Raw genomic sequence first — 14,847 nt, forward strand, 5'->3', positions numbered from 1 at the left:
TATACAGACTCACACAGGTTAGGTAATTGCAGTAAACAGAATAAACAGAACTCACTCAGGCTGGATTTATGGGTGAAAGAGAGGATTCTTAACCACCAAAGACGAAGAAAAGTACTTAGCAAGTCCCACACTTGTGTTTTGCCCAGGCTTTGCAAAATGTTGCTTAAATATTTTCAAATTAAAGGGGAACTGCACCAGTTCTAATTACAGTCCCAATAACTCTATTTTCTGAAGGAAGAGATTCAGCACTGAGCTGTTATTATTCAAGAAATGATCAACTAACTCTTCTGATCTTCTGTGATATGGAATATTATTAGTATATTCAAAATTCCGTTCTAAAAATTGTATTAGTTGTGGCTGATATGGGATGAATTTGGTCTCACTTGATATATTCAAAAAGCTTTATGAACAGCAAAACATTAGATGCTTTCCCAGTTAGTTCACATGACCCCAGTAACCCTTAATTCTTTTGTTTTTCGATATCAAATGAATTTTATGGACTGACTGGCTTTTCAGAAACTTCCAAAGCAATCCTATTATGGCAAAAAAAAGAGTAATGTGGAAGATCTACTGCAAAATCTAAAGTTTTCCACATTTCCTGCAGCCAGAACAGAAAATGGACAGAGTGACCTTTTTCATTATCTGCCCCTCCCTACGTTTCTTCTTTGTTCTCCTCACATTCTGCTTAGTGGCATTGAGGAATGTGTGTGTGGACACAAGAGGACTCCATAAACACATGCCATTTTCAGTTGTTCCCTTTGGAATACTGGATATAGAGCCTGAATGGTGACAGAATTTTTCTCTACCAACATCTCTAGCTACAGATCAAAACATTCACAGTGCCCAATGGGACGCTAGTTGCCTTATAAGGCTGCAATGACTCTCTAAATTGCTAACATACATTTTCAAGACAAAGACACATTTTTCTTTTAGATTAGCTTTTCCCAACCTACAGTTCCCAGAGGCCCATCCAGCATAATCAATAATTAGGAACAATGTAGGGATAACTGTACTGATGTAATGGAAAGTCAAACCTGAACTTGGATTTGGAGGATCCAAAAATTCTAATTGCAAATAACTGTGTCTCCTTTTTTTTTAGGTAAGATGTTGAGTGATAATTGTCAACATTTCAGGCACATTTAGATCCAGTTCAATCCAATGTTAGATTAGATTTTGGGGCAGGAAATGCCTTGTTCACCCTTGATACGCCCTTTGCTGAAAAACTGCAAAACTTCACTGCAAAATTTTGAGATAAAAGCGCTATTTTACAATGATTGTGGTCTTACCTGGAGAATTGTTGCTTAAAACATATGCCAGGGAATGGCTGCTGTATTCCAATACAACTATACTATGGCATTCCTAAATAATCTTATTTCTTGTGTTTTATAACAGTTTAACAACGTCTTGGGATAGTTAACTGGAGATGTTTATGTTTGAAATTCTAAATAGCTTAAGACTAGAGAATTTGGAGGAATATCTCATCCCTTATGTATGTATATATATATAAGTGTGTATGTTTGCCCAATCCATATATCATTCTTTCTCAAGTGCAAATGTCAAAAGAAGTTAGGTAGGTAACTAATTATTGATTCTCCTTCTCAGTAGCGTTTACCTAGCATTTAAATTCTTACAGCTATTTCTGTTCAAAGGCGTTTTAAATTTTAAATATCAGATTTTCTATAAACCGTGTCTATGTGTGTGTGTGTTTATGTGTGCATCTTGTGCTCATTGTTGTTGAATTTTATTCAACACGTTTTCCTATCACTATATTGTGGATTTTTTTCTTGGACGTAGTGTGGTGTATATTTTGTTCACAAAAGGATTTTAAGCAAGAAAAGACAATATAGCTGGGTGATACATTAAAGTCTTCTGGCAGAATTCTATTACAAGTAAAACTCAGGGGAATATATTGAATAGTGATTCTAAATCTATTGCAGGATTATATTATATATTGCATTCAATTTGCTAAGTACAACCAGAACTGCCTTTTGCTTAAAGGTTTCTTTAACTGAAGTGGTCTTGGTAACCTCTTTGCATACAAGTTTTGCCAAAGCTGAATTTCAATATGAAAACATCTGAAATTATATTGTTATAACTATAAAATCAAACCCAATGCTACAGCTCCATTGGAAAAAATGCTAACATTAGAATGTACAGCTTTGTTTGCATTCTGTAGACTTTAAGAATGATTTCCTAAAATTTAACAATGCTAATATTTTCCCCATGTTGGGTAGCTTTTTCTCATCAAGGAAAACTGGAACAATCCATTTTCAGTACATCTTTATTTGATTCTGTTGAAGCAGAGTTGCATTTTAAACAGCACTGTTTAATTCACAAATTGCTCTAAGATCAGAATTGTCCATGCCATTGCTTTAAATGTCTTAAACTGTTCTTTTCATCCTGTCTCTAAGAGCCAAGATAGTTATTTTACTATGAGTATCATTTCCATATAGTGTATTGGAAATCTGGATGAAAACTGTACATATTTCACATAAACTGAATGAGCTCTCCAATTAATATTAGCTATATCAGTGGTGGCGAACCTATGGCACGGGTGCCAGAGGCGGCACTCAGAGCCCTCTCTGTGGGCACATGCGCCATCGCCCCAGTCCTAGGCCTTCAGCTGGGTTTTATAAAACCTTTTCGCTTTAGGCCTCCGCCGCCGTGTGCAAAAAAAAAAAGGTTCAATCAATCAGTTAATTTCAACTTCTTGCAGGGAAAAAAAAGATCTTGCAAAGTTGGAATTGATTGATTGAACTTTTTAGTCCCATCCAGTCTGCCGTTACCACTGCAGCCACGCCCACCCACTTGGCCACACCCACCCACTGGGCCACACCCACCCAATGGGCCACACCCACCCGGCACCCGACGATGCATAAGTGGGTTTTGGGTTGCAGTTTGGGCACTCGGTCTCTAAAAGGTTCACCATCACTGAGCTATATGTTTAGATTTGCCCTAAAAAAAGGGGGTTTTGTTTTGTTTTTAAAGGAACTGAGAAAATATTGCAAAAAAACCAAGCAATCCATAAATGTTTGGCACAGTAAATTCATTGTAGCAGGCAGTTCCAATTAAGGAAAGGACAACCTAGAATTAAGAAGAAATTAATTAAGAACAGTTAATCAGTGGAACGGCTTGCTTTTGTTGTTGTTGGTCCAACACTGGAGATTTTAAGAGATTGGACAACCATTTGTCTGAAATGGTATAGGGTTTCCTGCTTAGAGAGTCCAGAATACAGAATAACAGAATTGTAGGTCATGTAGTCCAACCCCCTGCTCAAGGAGGAGATCCTATACCATTTCTGACAAGTGGCTGTCTAGTCTCTTCTTGAAAGCCTCCAGTGTTGAAGCAGTCTGCCTTCAGAAGTTGTGGATGATCAAGGAGAGATTCAACCTAAAAATAAGGAAAGATTTTCTGAGAGTTCGAACAATCAACCAATAAATCTCTCCTTGATCAGTTTGCATCCATTGTTCCTTGTCTGGCCTTCAGGTGCTTTGGAAAATAGATTGTCTCCCTCCTCTCTGTGACAGCCCCTCAAATATTGGAATACTGCTATTCTATTATTTGGAAACAAAGAAAGGGACCCATAAATCCATTTTAAAAAAAACATTTTTTATTATTAAACTTATTTGTCGCCCATCTCATGGTTCAAGGCGACTCTGACCAACCATTTGTTATGCATATTGGAAACAAAAGAATTGCACATGAAAGCTTCACAACCAGTAGAGATACCAGAAACCAATTAGGCCAATATGATTGGCATAGCACCCAAGCTGCTAAATTGGATACTGGCAGGCATAAAATTACATTGCACAACCTTCTTCTTTTTTGGAGTGCAGGTATTTTGTACCAAGGACACTTTTAAATGCATCCATTTAGATAGCTGGTTGTATTTAGCCTCATAATACAATGAAAGCAACTTCCCCTCAGTTAAACCAGTCTTCTAGTTTAGCTGGGATTCTGTCGGTCAGAAAAGAGCAGTTCTCAAGTTTGGCTTCTTCAAACTTCGGTTGAATTCTTCAACCAAAAACAAAGAATCAGAATCTAATGAATATTATCTCCACTGGGAAAATTCTGTTCTGCATTGTGTAGCATTGGTTTCTATACTGCTGATCTAAAGCTGCATCTGGTGGACTAGCTCATTATCAGGCAACAGTCCAAGAAAGATATCCTTGCCTCTGTATTGCTACTATTTTATCAGAGGTTTCTACAGGTGGATAAAATGAGGGGAAATGCTGAACAGAATGACATATGGAAAAAAAAAACCTCAAATTTATCTTTCGTATTTCCAGTTAATAGGTTATGTGAAACATCTTTACACTATATTCTGGGTGGGTTACAGTTGGCCAGTGAGAGTAAACCATTTTGGGCTAAATAGAAAAATAAGAGAGAAAGGAATGTGATATTTAATTTTGAATACACCCCAGCAAGAAGGATGACATGGAGCGATTAACTAATATTGCCTAAGATAATTAACCATATTTATTATTATCACTTATTACTATATCTATTATTGTTGTTTAAATATATGTACTCAAACAATATGCTGTTTGCTAAATATTGAAAATGTTACCTGGGGAAACCCCAGCCCCAACCCCAGCCCTAACCTAGACCCCAATCCCAACCCTGACCCCATTCTACCCTTAACCCCATAAAATCTAATAAACCTTTTCAAAAAAAGAAAAAAGAAAAATAGCCCGCCATATATTGGTATATCTGAGTCTTTGGCAAGCAATTCATTCAGCGTTGACCTTAGGTTCTGCCCAGCTTTTTCTTCTTTCTCACTCAGAATTTTTGCTTTCATGTTTTGCTACTGTAATTATTTTAACTGAAATTCCCACTTGCAAAAGCATCTGGATATCTTTCTGCAGCTGAACAAAAGTGGGTATTTGAAGAAACAAATTTTCACAGCTGATGGTCAGGTAGACCCACCGTAAAATTGGCCAAATTAGCTGGGTGAGCATATCTGCATTTAATAGTTGGGCACATGCTTGAGCGCCATACACGGTGCAAATGTACCACTTGAATCAAAAATAGCAGGTGACCGGTGATGGGAATAGTGACAAATGTGGCAATGCTGCCTTTGTATCCAAAAACTATTTTCATGTGCTCCACGGCTTCTCTGCATTAGAGCAGATAATGTATACCACCCAATATGTTTTCATAAATGAATTGGAATTAGAGAATACTGAAGTGGCTAGTATTTGCTGATGAAATGAAGTTATTCAAGTAGAAGAAGTAAAAAGGAATTGTGATTTGCTCCAATAATAATTCAATACAGTAATTACCAAATTAAGGAAGGGGTGGAAAGGGAAAAGCAGGAATGGTATTAAAATGGAAAATGAGTTTCATTGTGAGCATCAAGGTGCACACTGGAATATCCCATTCATGGAAAAAGAATCCTAACTAGGTATATACTGATCTGGCCTGAACCAGTAGAAGCTAAACCAGGAAAGAGAATTCAAGGTTTGGGCTGATAACTTTAAAAAATTAGACCTTATGTTGCAGATATTTGAAAGATTGATTCCATGTAAGACTCATAGGGGAGAAAATAAGTACAAAAGTGCTTTAATGTTTTCATACAAATTTTTGATGCAGTAACTTTTAAACTAATTTGTACCATTATCAAATATCCTCTCAAAAAGGATATTGTAAGGCATAATCAAGATGAGTGGTGAAAGGAAGGGCTGGAGCAATCCTCTGCAAGGAAGGACTGAACAAAAGCTGGGAGAGGACTAATACAATAAAAATACATAAAATTATGTGTAGTGTGTAAAGAATGTGAATAAAGTTTCACTCTTCCATTTCACTTCATGTCATCTAACAGTACAGGCTGAAACTATTCATTGAAACTGAATAGTGTGTCATAACAAACCAAAAGAAATCCTTCACTCAGCACCCCACTGAAATATGGAATTTGCTGCCACAATGTAATGATAGACAACTTTACAAATGGCAGAGAAAATTACTAAAGGATAAGATAATCAATGGCTACTAGCCGAGATGGCTGTTACATTGATACCTTAATGATGAGAAATGGAAGATCTCTGAATAAGGGTGAGCCTGAGAGCACAGCATAAAAGGGCTATGGCGATAACTCTCATTTATAAATTAAAAGCATTTGAAGCAAAGAAAAGAGCAACACCAGTAGCAAAATGGATAGACATAGTTATAGTGCTAATGGTGGACCTTTAGGAGACCTGAATGGCCAGGTAAGGTACAGACCGTTTTGGAGAAAATCTACCTATGAAGTCACTAAGATTTGACACTGACTTGATGGCAAGTATTAATCAAAAATCAAATCAAAATATCCCAAAGATCTAAGAAATCCTCTTTTAGCACAATTGGCAGAAATGCTGAAAAAATGAACAAGCCCACCTTAAAAGACAGCTACATACATACCGAACTTATACAAGTTATCACAGTTCCTTCCTTTTGTCACTCAGAGTTAGCAAGAACCCATTTGGAGGCAATTTGATGCAAGTGGGCCCTAGTTGGATAACTCTCCTTGGTTAGGCCAAAATAATACCATACGGAGTTGAAGCTACTTGGCAGCCAATTAACTTCCCTCCCCCTTCAAGCCAGTACATGACAGGTTAAGGGTCTTCCTGCTTCTGTGAGCTTCTCCACACATAGCCTTGCACACTCTTCAGCTATCAGGCAGAATGGTAGCTGCAGCAGAGCCAACACGTCAGCACCTCAGGCAACACACCTCTCACCTGTCAGGAGCTCAGCATTTTTGTAGCATGTCACAGCCCTAGTTGATGAAAGTCATGGCCCTTCTTCATTCCACCATGTGATAGATGGGGCAGGGCCAGATTTATTGGCATTTCAAGATTTCTAGAGATTCCACACACGGAGTTGAGCTTTTGCAGCTAGGATTTCAGGTCTTTTCTGCACGGCTTCCCCATGCAAAAGCGACAAGGAAGAGGCAGTGGATATGACAGTTTACAAATAACATTATTAGGGTTTCTGGGATTATTCATAATAACATTACTTGCATCCTATTCAGCTTTAGAAAATCAGGTAAGATGCATTCATTCACCTGGAGTTTTGTGTAATTATTTACTTGTATTCTTATCGTAATAATTAGGCTAATGATTAAAGAAGCGCCATATGATAAAATCAGAACAGGATGCAATGGTTTGCCCAGGATTGTAAAGCAAAATCTATACAAGCCTAAAAATGACCCAAAATGTTTTAGAGTGAGAGAGGGAGAGAAAGAAAAGAGCTCCCCAACTTTATATATAGCAATAAATAAAATTATTGATAATAGGCTACATATCAGTTTGGCTGGCACTGATTATAGTATTTTTGAGCTATACTATTATAGAATGAATGTCCATATTCAGCTTTCTGATATATATTTCATTAGAAACAGCACACAAATATTTTTTTCCACTGGTTACTATTTTCTCACTTTTTCATAAACTCTGGGTGGTTTATGATTAGTTTTCACTGAATTTTACAACAAATCAACAATTCTATGCCCCCTTGAAGACCACAGGATGTATTAGTGCAAAAGTGTATGCAATAGTACTTTACTTATTAATCTTTCAAATGTCACAGACACTTTAATGGCATACACAGCATCCTTGACCAATAATTTCCATTTCCATTTGCTTCACAGAATTCCTCTTCCAGACAATATAAAACTGCAATCAATCAATCAATCAATGAGTTCAATAAGTCCTATTCCCTTCTGTAAGTAGGAACATTGCTTGCATTCTAGATCTGGCTCACTGCAGTGTTTCACTGATTAATCATATCTTGTAATTTTCATAATAGTTTTTTGTAAAAACTAGAAAATGATAGAAAAATGGTCATTTCAATGTATCCAATCAAATATGAATGCCTGAGAGCGGTGACATAAATAGGGCTAGCAAATCTGAGCTACAAAAATCCAGACAACCAGTACTGGTAGGTGGAATTGAAGTGTCTCTTTACTGCCATCTAGTGGCTATCAGGATTTTGGCAGCCCTATCATAAAAAAGAGGCTAGTTGTTTTATAAAGCAGAGGTCCCCACCTTTTTGGGCACCAGGGACCGGTTCTGTGGACAGAGGTTTTTTTGTAGACTGGAGGGGGCGTGGTTTTGTGTGCTGCCTGCATCCTGTGGATGGGGCTTCGCTTGTTTGCACAGACCAGTTTCTGGCAAGCCGCGGACCGGTGCCGGTCCACGGACCAGGGGTTGGAGACCCCTATTATAAAGGATGTGTATGAAAAACAACAACCAAGGAACTGTTAGCAGGAGGAGGAGCAGCAGGATCTTGCAAAAGACTGACCATGCTGAAAAGACACCTTGTCAGCATTTGATCAAGTTATTGCCATAGAAGGGTGCTGAAACTGACAATCAAGCTTAGCTGAGGCTGAGGATCCATCTGGGTTTCATCTGCAGAGGGAGATGGATGACTCTTTTGACTCCTACTCCTCCCCTTCCTTCCTTTCACTGCTTACCAGCTTTTAAGAAGGCATTCCAGTGGGCTTTGTAGCAGAGAGACTGTCTCAAGCTCCCAGAAAACTATAGGGCCATAGTGGAGCCAGCCTCCTCCTCATCCATCATTCTTATCAGAGCTTTCTGGCAGAACTGTGGTCCGTGGCTGCAAGGCCTGCTAGGACTGAAGAACTAGGCTAGGTTGAAAAGGAGACAAGGAGGATGCAAGCTGGACTGATAAGCAACACCACAAACAAAAACAACTGTCCTAGTTGGAAACTTCAAAGCCTACCACCATTGGATTTATGTGGCCCAGAAACACAAAAGTTTGGACAGGGAATACTGAAAAAGAAAGAACCACAGGTAGAACTTGGTGAAATTCTGAAAGGAAGTAAAGGTATTTGGGTTTGTAGCACACCTATCTTATGTATATCAAGGGAAGCTGTAATCTTGTCACCTGGAAAATAAGCAATTTAATTTCAGATGTTCCTGGACTTAGTTTGAAGATCTTGGAGACACACACATTACAATAGAGAGAGATAGGGTTATCACTGTATCTTATGGACTATATATTATTGCAACATTTGATAATTAGTTACCGGTATATGAGTATTTCTTGACAATAATAGATAAGATCCAGCATTGCCTGAGTAGATTTTGTTTGTTAAGCTGGATGTTCCTTCCCACTTCTACACTTTCCATACATATTCCAGGTTTATTCTGAGGATCACCCAATCTTCCAAAGCAAATTTGAGGAGCAGTGCCAAGATTCCAGGGGGAAAGATTACCTCATTTCACCAACAATGATCATTCTACAGATATTGTCAGATTCAGAAGCCAAGTTGTTTAAGGTGACTAATTTAAACAGTATTGATTTCTGTGAATCTTAATCAAAATTAACTTTTTCACAATTGTGCCATTATTATTATTATTTTTTTAAAAAACCACATTGTCACCTGGACAATATATAACAATTGTATTTTAAAAATAAACTGGTCAATAGCACTTCCTTCTCTTCCAAACAGCAAAATAGAAATGACTTACTTTGGAAAAACAAAATAATCTAAGCTTTTTTTTGAACCTTTGAGTGTTTGGGTTTACTACTATTTATTACACTTCCTTTAATACCTTGACAATCTGCTGTAGGTGTATTTAGTTTGGTTTATTTGATATGATCTGATACAGCGAAAATTCTGCTTGAGGGAGGCACCATTCTCCATCTTTTTAAAAGAAATAGGACAGATGAGTGTTCCATGAGTGTTATCTAAAGTTTTTTATTCTGATGCACACATTTCTCTTAAGCTGCCTCTATTTCTTTTCTTTGTAGTGAGGTTTTAGACTGTATACATCTCTGTAACGATGCATATTTTCTGCTATTATAATTACATTCATGCAAATAATCTGCTGCCCTTTGTGGTTTACATCAGAACTTTAGGTTTGTAATTTGTTTTGGCGCAGTCTAGACTGTAACCACTTTGAAGTTGTTTCAGATAGGATAAGAACAAACATTTTTTTCAAAGTGGCTGGATTAGAGAAACTGCCCAATTATTTATCTTTCTAGTAAGATGATTGAGTTACTGTACTGTCCAACAGCAGCCTGTTTCTTCCACAGTTCCATCTCTCCCTCCCTTCTTCCCATTTTACTTTTGTCATACCAAAAGGTGGTGAACCAAATAAGGTGAAGTTGAAGTAACAAACTTGTTCATGAAACAGTGAACACAAATTACATGTATGTGGTCTAGAAAGTTGGTGAAGTAAATTATGGCTGAGCATATTAAATAAGTTCAAATATCATATTTGCTGCCATATAAAGGGATGGCTCTGAATTGATAATTTTAAAGGTGAACTATGTAAATTCATGGAGGACTGCACTTATAGTAGGTATGAACCTTGAGGTACAGTCAGTCTTTTGTATATCTGCTGCTTGAAAGTGACAACTGAAGAGAACCATCCTCCTTGTTTTCTGAATGTTCCTGGTTAGCCATCCCTGACACTGAATACCAGATGGATTCTTGATCTGATTCAACAGATATTTTTTCTTGTGCTTTTACATTGTACACTATGGAAGTCTTGTTTAAAATCTAGCTTGGTCACTAAATCATTGGATGGTCTTAAACAATTTAAGTTGCCTAGTTGTACAATGATGATCATTCCAGTGTATCTTCCAGATTTTTTGTAGAAATAATCAGAACAATGATATCATATTTATTAAGTACTTAGCAAAAATACTGCATAAATACCAAATATTCTTAGAAGGGTTTGGAGAAGGGCCATGGAGAGTCTCATATTCAATGGCCAAAGTGCTAGTTTTGGACTGCCCAGGTAGCACCTTCCTAAAATTCCTTAAAGGAATGGCATCTTTTCCCCAGATCTTGCAGCTGCTCTCTTTAGCTACAGCATGATCCTAGGAAAAAATCTGTCTGGGCTTTGGAGTTGCCGATGTGTGTTAGGTGTGTGCCCATAGGCAGTCAAAGCACCTTTCAGCCTTTGAATCCAGAAAAGTGCACAACATAACCCTAATCTTTTACATTTGATAGTATATTTGAGAGCTAAAATAATATGCTCTAAAAGGTTAACATGGAAAATTAGAACCATTTAGATTATTGCATTTTAGAGTGTCCTCTAACAAAGCCAGAATCTTGCTTACTACTCTGGGTGCACTATCTGTGTACAAGCAGAGGGCATCAGCACATGTTGTAGAATTTCCAGAAAAGAGCAAATAATGAATTAAGACTTAGACTTTGTACCAGCAATAAAAGTTGATCAAATGTAGATTTTTTCATTGTTTTTTTTTCTCCAGCAACACCCAAATAGCCTCTTTGGAAGGATCGTTTTGAATGAGATGACCTATGGTCTAGAGAAGCAGCGTCACTGAAGTAGCTCATTCAAAATATTCCTGAGACTGTCAGAAGATACTTTTGGGGATAGCACTGGAGAAAAAAAGAGGGGACAGAAATATTACCTTCCATCAATCTTTCCATCTAGCCTTTCTCGCAGTTCTCAGTATCTTCACACACATACATGCAATATATAAAAAAGTTACTCAACTGTAGCTCTGATAATACAACATCATGTGCTGTCCCACTCTCTCTCTCACACACACACATAATTGTGGTTTAGTGGGTTTATTAATATTTCCTAGCAACTCCTTTCACCAAAACCCCAGAACTGTCCCAATTAAGTCCAGCCACAAGCAGAACAATTCTAGTCCACAGAGTAATGGCCAATGAGTCCACAAGGTACTTGAAAGTTTCCTAATCAAAATAAACCCACCAGTCAAAATTAAATCCATAATACAAGAGGGTTCAGGAGGCAAGAAAAGTCGAGTTCACAAGGCCCGATCCAAAGCAAGGCAAGAATCACAATGACCCAGAGGCGTAGCGTGGGGGTGCAGGGGGGGCGGCCGCACCGGGCACAACATCTGGGGGGGCGCGCTCGCACTCGCAGCTCTCTGCCCCTGCCTGGCTCACTCACTCTCTCTGCAGTGCTGGCTGTGCGAATCCGATCCGAGCCGCCAGGTCGCCGACGCCGCCCACTGTGGAGGGGGGGTGCCTTGCCCCGGGTGCTGACAACCCACGCTACGCCACTGCAATGACCACACTGCTAGGAAATGCACACATTGTTCCCAGCATTACCTCCCTTTTTTTGCTCTTCTAAATAGCCAGCTTCTGGTGCATCCCATCAAGAAGGGCAAGGCTTTCTCCTCATGAGTAATCTGGCTGACCTTATCTGTTCCTGCCTTTTCTCTACCCCAGACATGTCAAACACAAGGCCCGGGGGCCGGATGCAGCCCGTGAAGTGGTTTCATGTGGCCCGCGAAGGCATCCTGGAAACAGTGAGGAAACAGCCCCCACTGCCTTGGCCCTGGTCCAGGCCGGCCAGGAGCCAATGTACAATTTTGTGGTGGCCATCTATGCTGAAATGCATTCAGTCTTAGCTCCACAAGGCCATCCAGAAACAGTGAGGAACCAGCCCCTGCTGTGTTCGCCCCACCCCCTGGGTGCATGCTGGGGAGGTGTCACCCTTTGTGAGGAATGAAGAAATGGACCATGCCTTGGCATTTGCCCCGGTCCCACCCCCTTCTGCCAGAGACCCTCAGATCTATCCCGCTCCTGCCCAAGCCCCCACAGGCACCCTTGACGCGAACGATGTAGAACTGGCCACGCCCACCCAGTAGGCCACACCCACTCCATCCATGCCCACCCAGTAGGCAGCACTCACCCTGGCCACACCCACCCAGCCCCCCAAGGGCAACCGCAATGCTGATGCGGCCCTCAATGAAATTGAGTTTGACACCCCTGCTCTACCCTATGTGTTCTTGGATCAGGTGCATCATCATCACTGACTGGCTCCAGCTGCATGCTTTCTCCACCTGAAGCCTCTGGGCCATCCTGCTGCAGCTGTATTTGAGCCAAATCCCTCCAGTTGTGCCTGGAACTGGTTTACCTTCCTCTGTGCTGACATCTGGAGGGATAATTGGGGAAGCTTCCAGGGGAGTCATCACATATCAGTATAGGATTTAAGGGCTTATCTTCAAGTTGCCTAACCATGCCGTGAACATGCCCAGGTTAGTATTTTTGTATGTCATACTGTATTCTCTATTACCATGCAACAGTGATTCATGCCCTCATAGTTACAGTACCATTGGATTACTGCAATGCACTCCACATATGGTTGTCCATGATTTGGACAAGATGACTTCGAAACTACAATTGGTTCAAAGTACAAGGCTTGGATTCTGTTGGGAGGGAGTAGGTTCAGTACCAATAAACTTTGGTCCATTTCAAGGTTCTGGATGGTTGTGGTACAAGGTTCAGTTGTGAATGCTCCAACATCGCAGGCTTTTAAGAAGAGACTGGACTGCCATTTGTCTAACATGGTATAGAGTCTCCTGCTTGAGCAGGGGATTGGACTAGAAGACCTCCAAGGACCCTTCCAACTCTATCACTGTTTTTAATGTTTAAAGGCCTACATGGCTTGGCTTCCATGTATAATCACCTCTCCCAGCCAAAATCAGCCTATTTTGGGTCAGGCATTTATCCCAACAGCAGCTGCTAAAAGTTTTATCTTTAGGCCTTTCCGTCATTTCACCCATGGAAGGGGTGAGGACCAGCATTCCCCTCTCTCAAGGGTGAAACAATAAGGAGAGGATCAGAAAAATACCACTGTCAATGTCTCTCATTAGTTTTACAGTGTAATTAGAGCAGGACATGCAAGGCTGGATCCTTTTGCCATCAAAAGATGTTTTTACAGTGATCTCAGGTTTTTTGAAGGCTACTTTTATAACAATAAGGCCTGAAGAGAATTCTGCCATTCTATAAACAAATAAACATTTCAGTCTCCAGTTTTTGCAAATCAAATACTAAGAGGGCCATCTGGAAGAACATGTGTTTCCTATATTTCTACCCAAATACTGCATTTTAAATATTTTAGCAGCAGTATTTGCCCGGTTGTAATTGCTAGAGTTCATGATCATTCCTAAAAAAAAATAATAATTAAAGCTTGTGATACCTTATAAGCAAGCTCTTCAGACTGCAAACAAAATTTTCTCCCCAGTATGCATCCTTTGGCTCCAATTAGCTGCCAAACACACTAGCTAGGGGAGAGGGAAAGGAATTTAACTGAAAGGAGCAAATGTTCTTTTAATATTATTTCATTTTAGCTAGGTTTTAGATGAAAGCAAATCTGGACATTGTTAACACAAGAAACTGAAAGGAAAGTATCTAGACCGGGTGTGTACCATAAAACTATATCTTTATAACAAGCAGGGGGGGAAACAGATAAAGGGTGGGCAATTAGCAAAGAATATTCTGGAGACAAGCTCTAACTAGCACGGCATCCATTTGTAAATAGCAAAGAATATTCTGGAGACAAGCTCTAACTAGCACGGCATCCATTTGTAAAATCGTTTATCCATATTGTTCGTAGGGAAGAGGGAGTTATTATGTTAACAGGGATACCATCAACACCCCAGTATGACCTATTGTCCTTGCCTGACTACCCTTAATTTTCCCAATGCCTTCCTTTCTTTCCTCTCCTCAACCCCCAAGGTCCTTGGCTTTTTCTTCATCCCTTCTTCATCCCTTCTACCCCTTTTCTTTCCATGTAGGGTCATAACCATCTGAAGCCTGTGTTTTGGTTTGGGCACAGATCACCTTAGATCTGCTGTTTCACTGATGGAATGGTTCATGCTCAGTATGCTCTATCTCTTTTAATACATACCAATAGCAATTTATGATAGTCCTTTCTTGGACCTTCCAATTTACTATGACTCTTTGCTAGGTCATCCAAATTACGATATCATCCTTTACTCCTAACTCATATTTGATCTTTTTTTTTCTCTAAGTGAAATACCACTTCACTTGCAATTGCACTGACCAGTTTCTCAAAATCAGTTTGAAAATGGTCCGCCAACATT

This window comes from Protobothrops mucrosquamatus, unplaced genomic scaffold (genome assembly GCF_001527695.2).
Source record: "Protobothrops mucrosquamatus isolate PMUCROS unplaced genomic scaffold, P.Mucros_1.0 scaffold1018, whole genome shotgun sequence".
Taxonomy (NCBI): Eukaryota; Metazoa; Chordata; class Lepidosauria; order Squamata; family Viperidae; genus Protobothrops; species Protobothrops mucrosquamatus.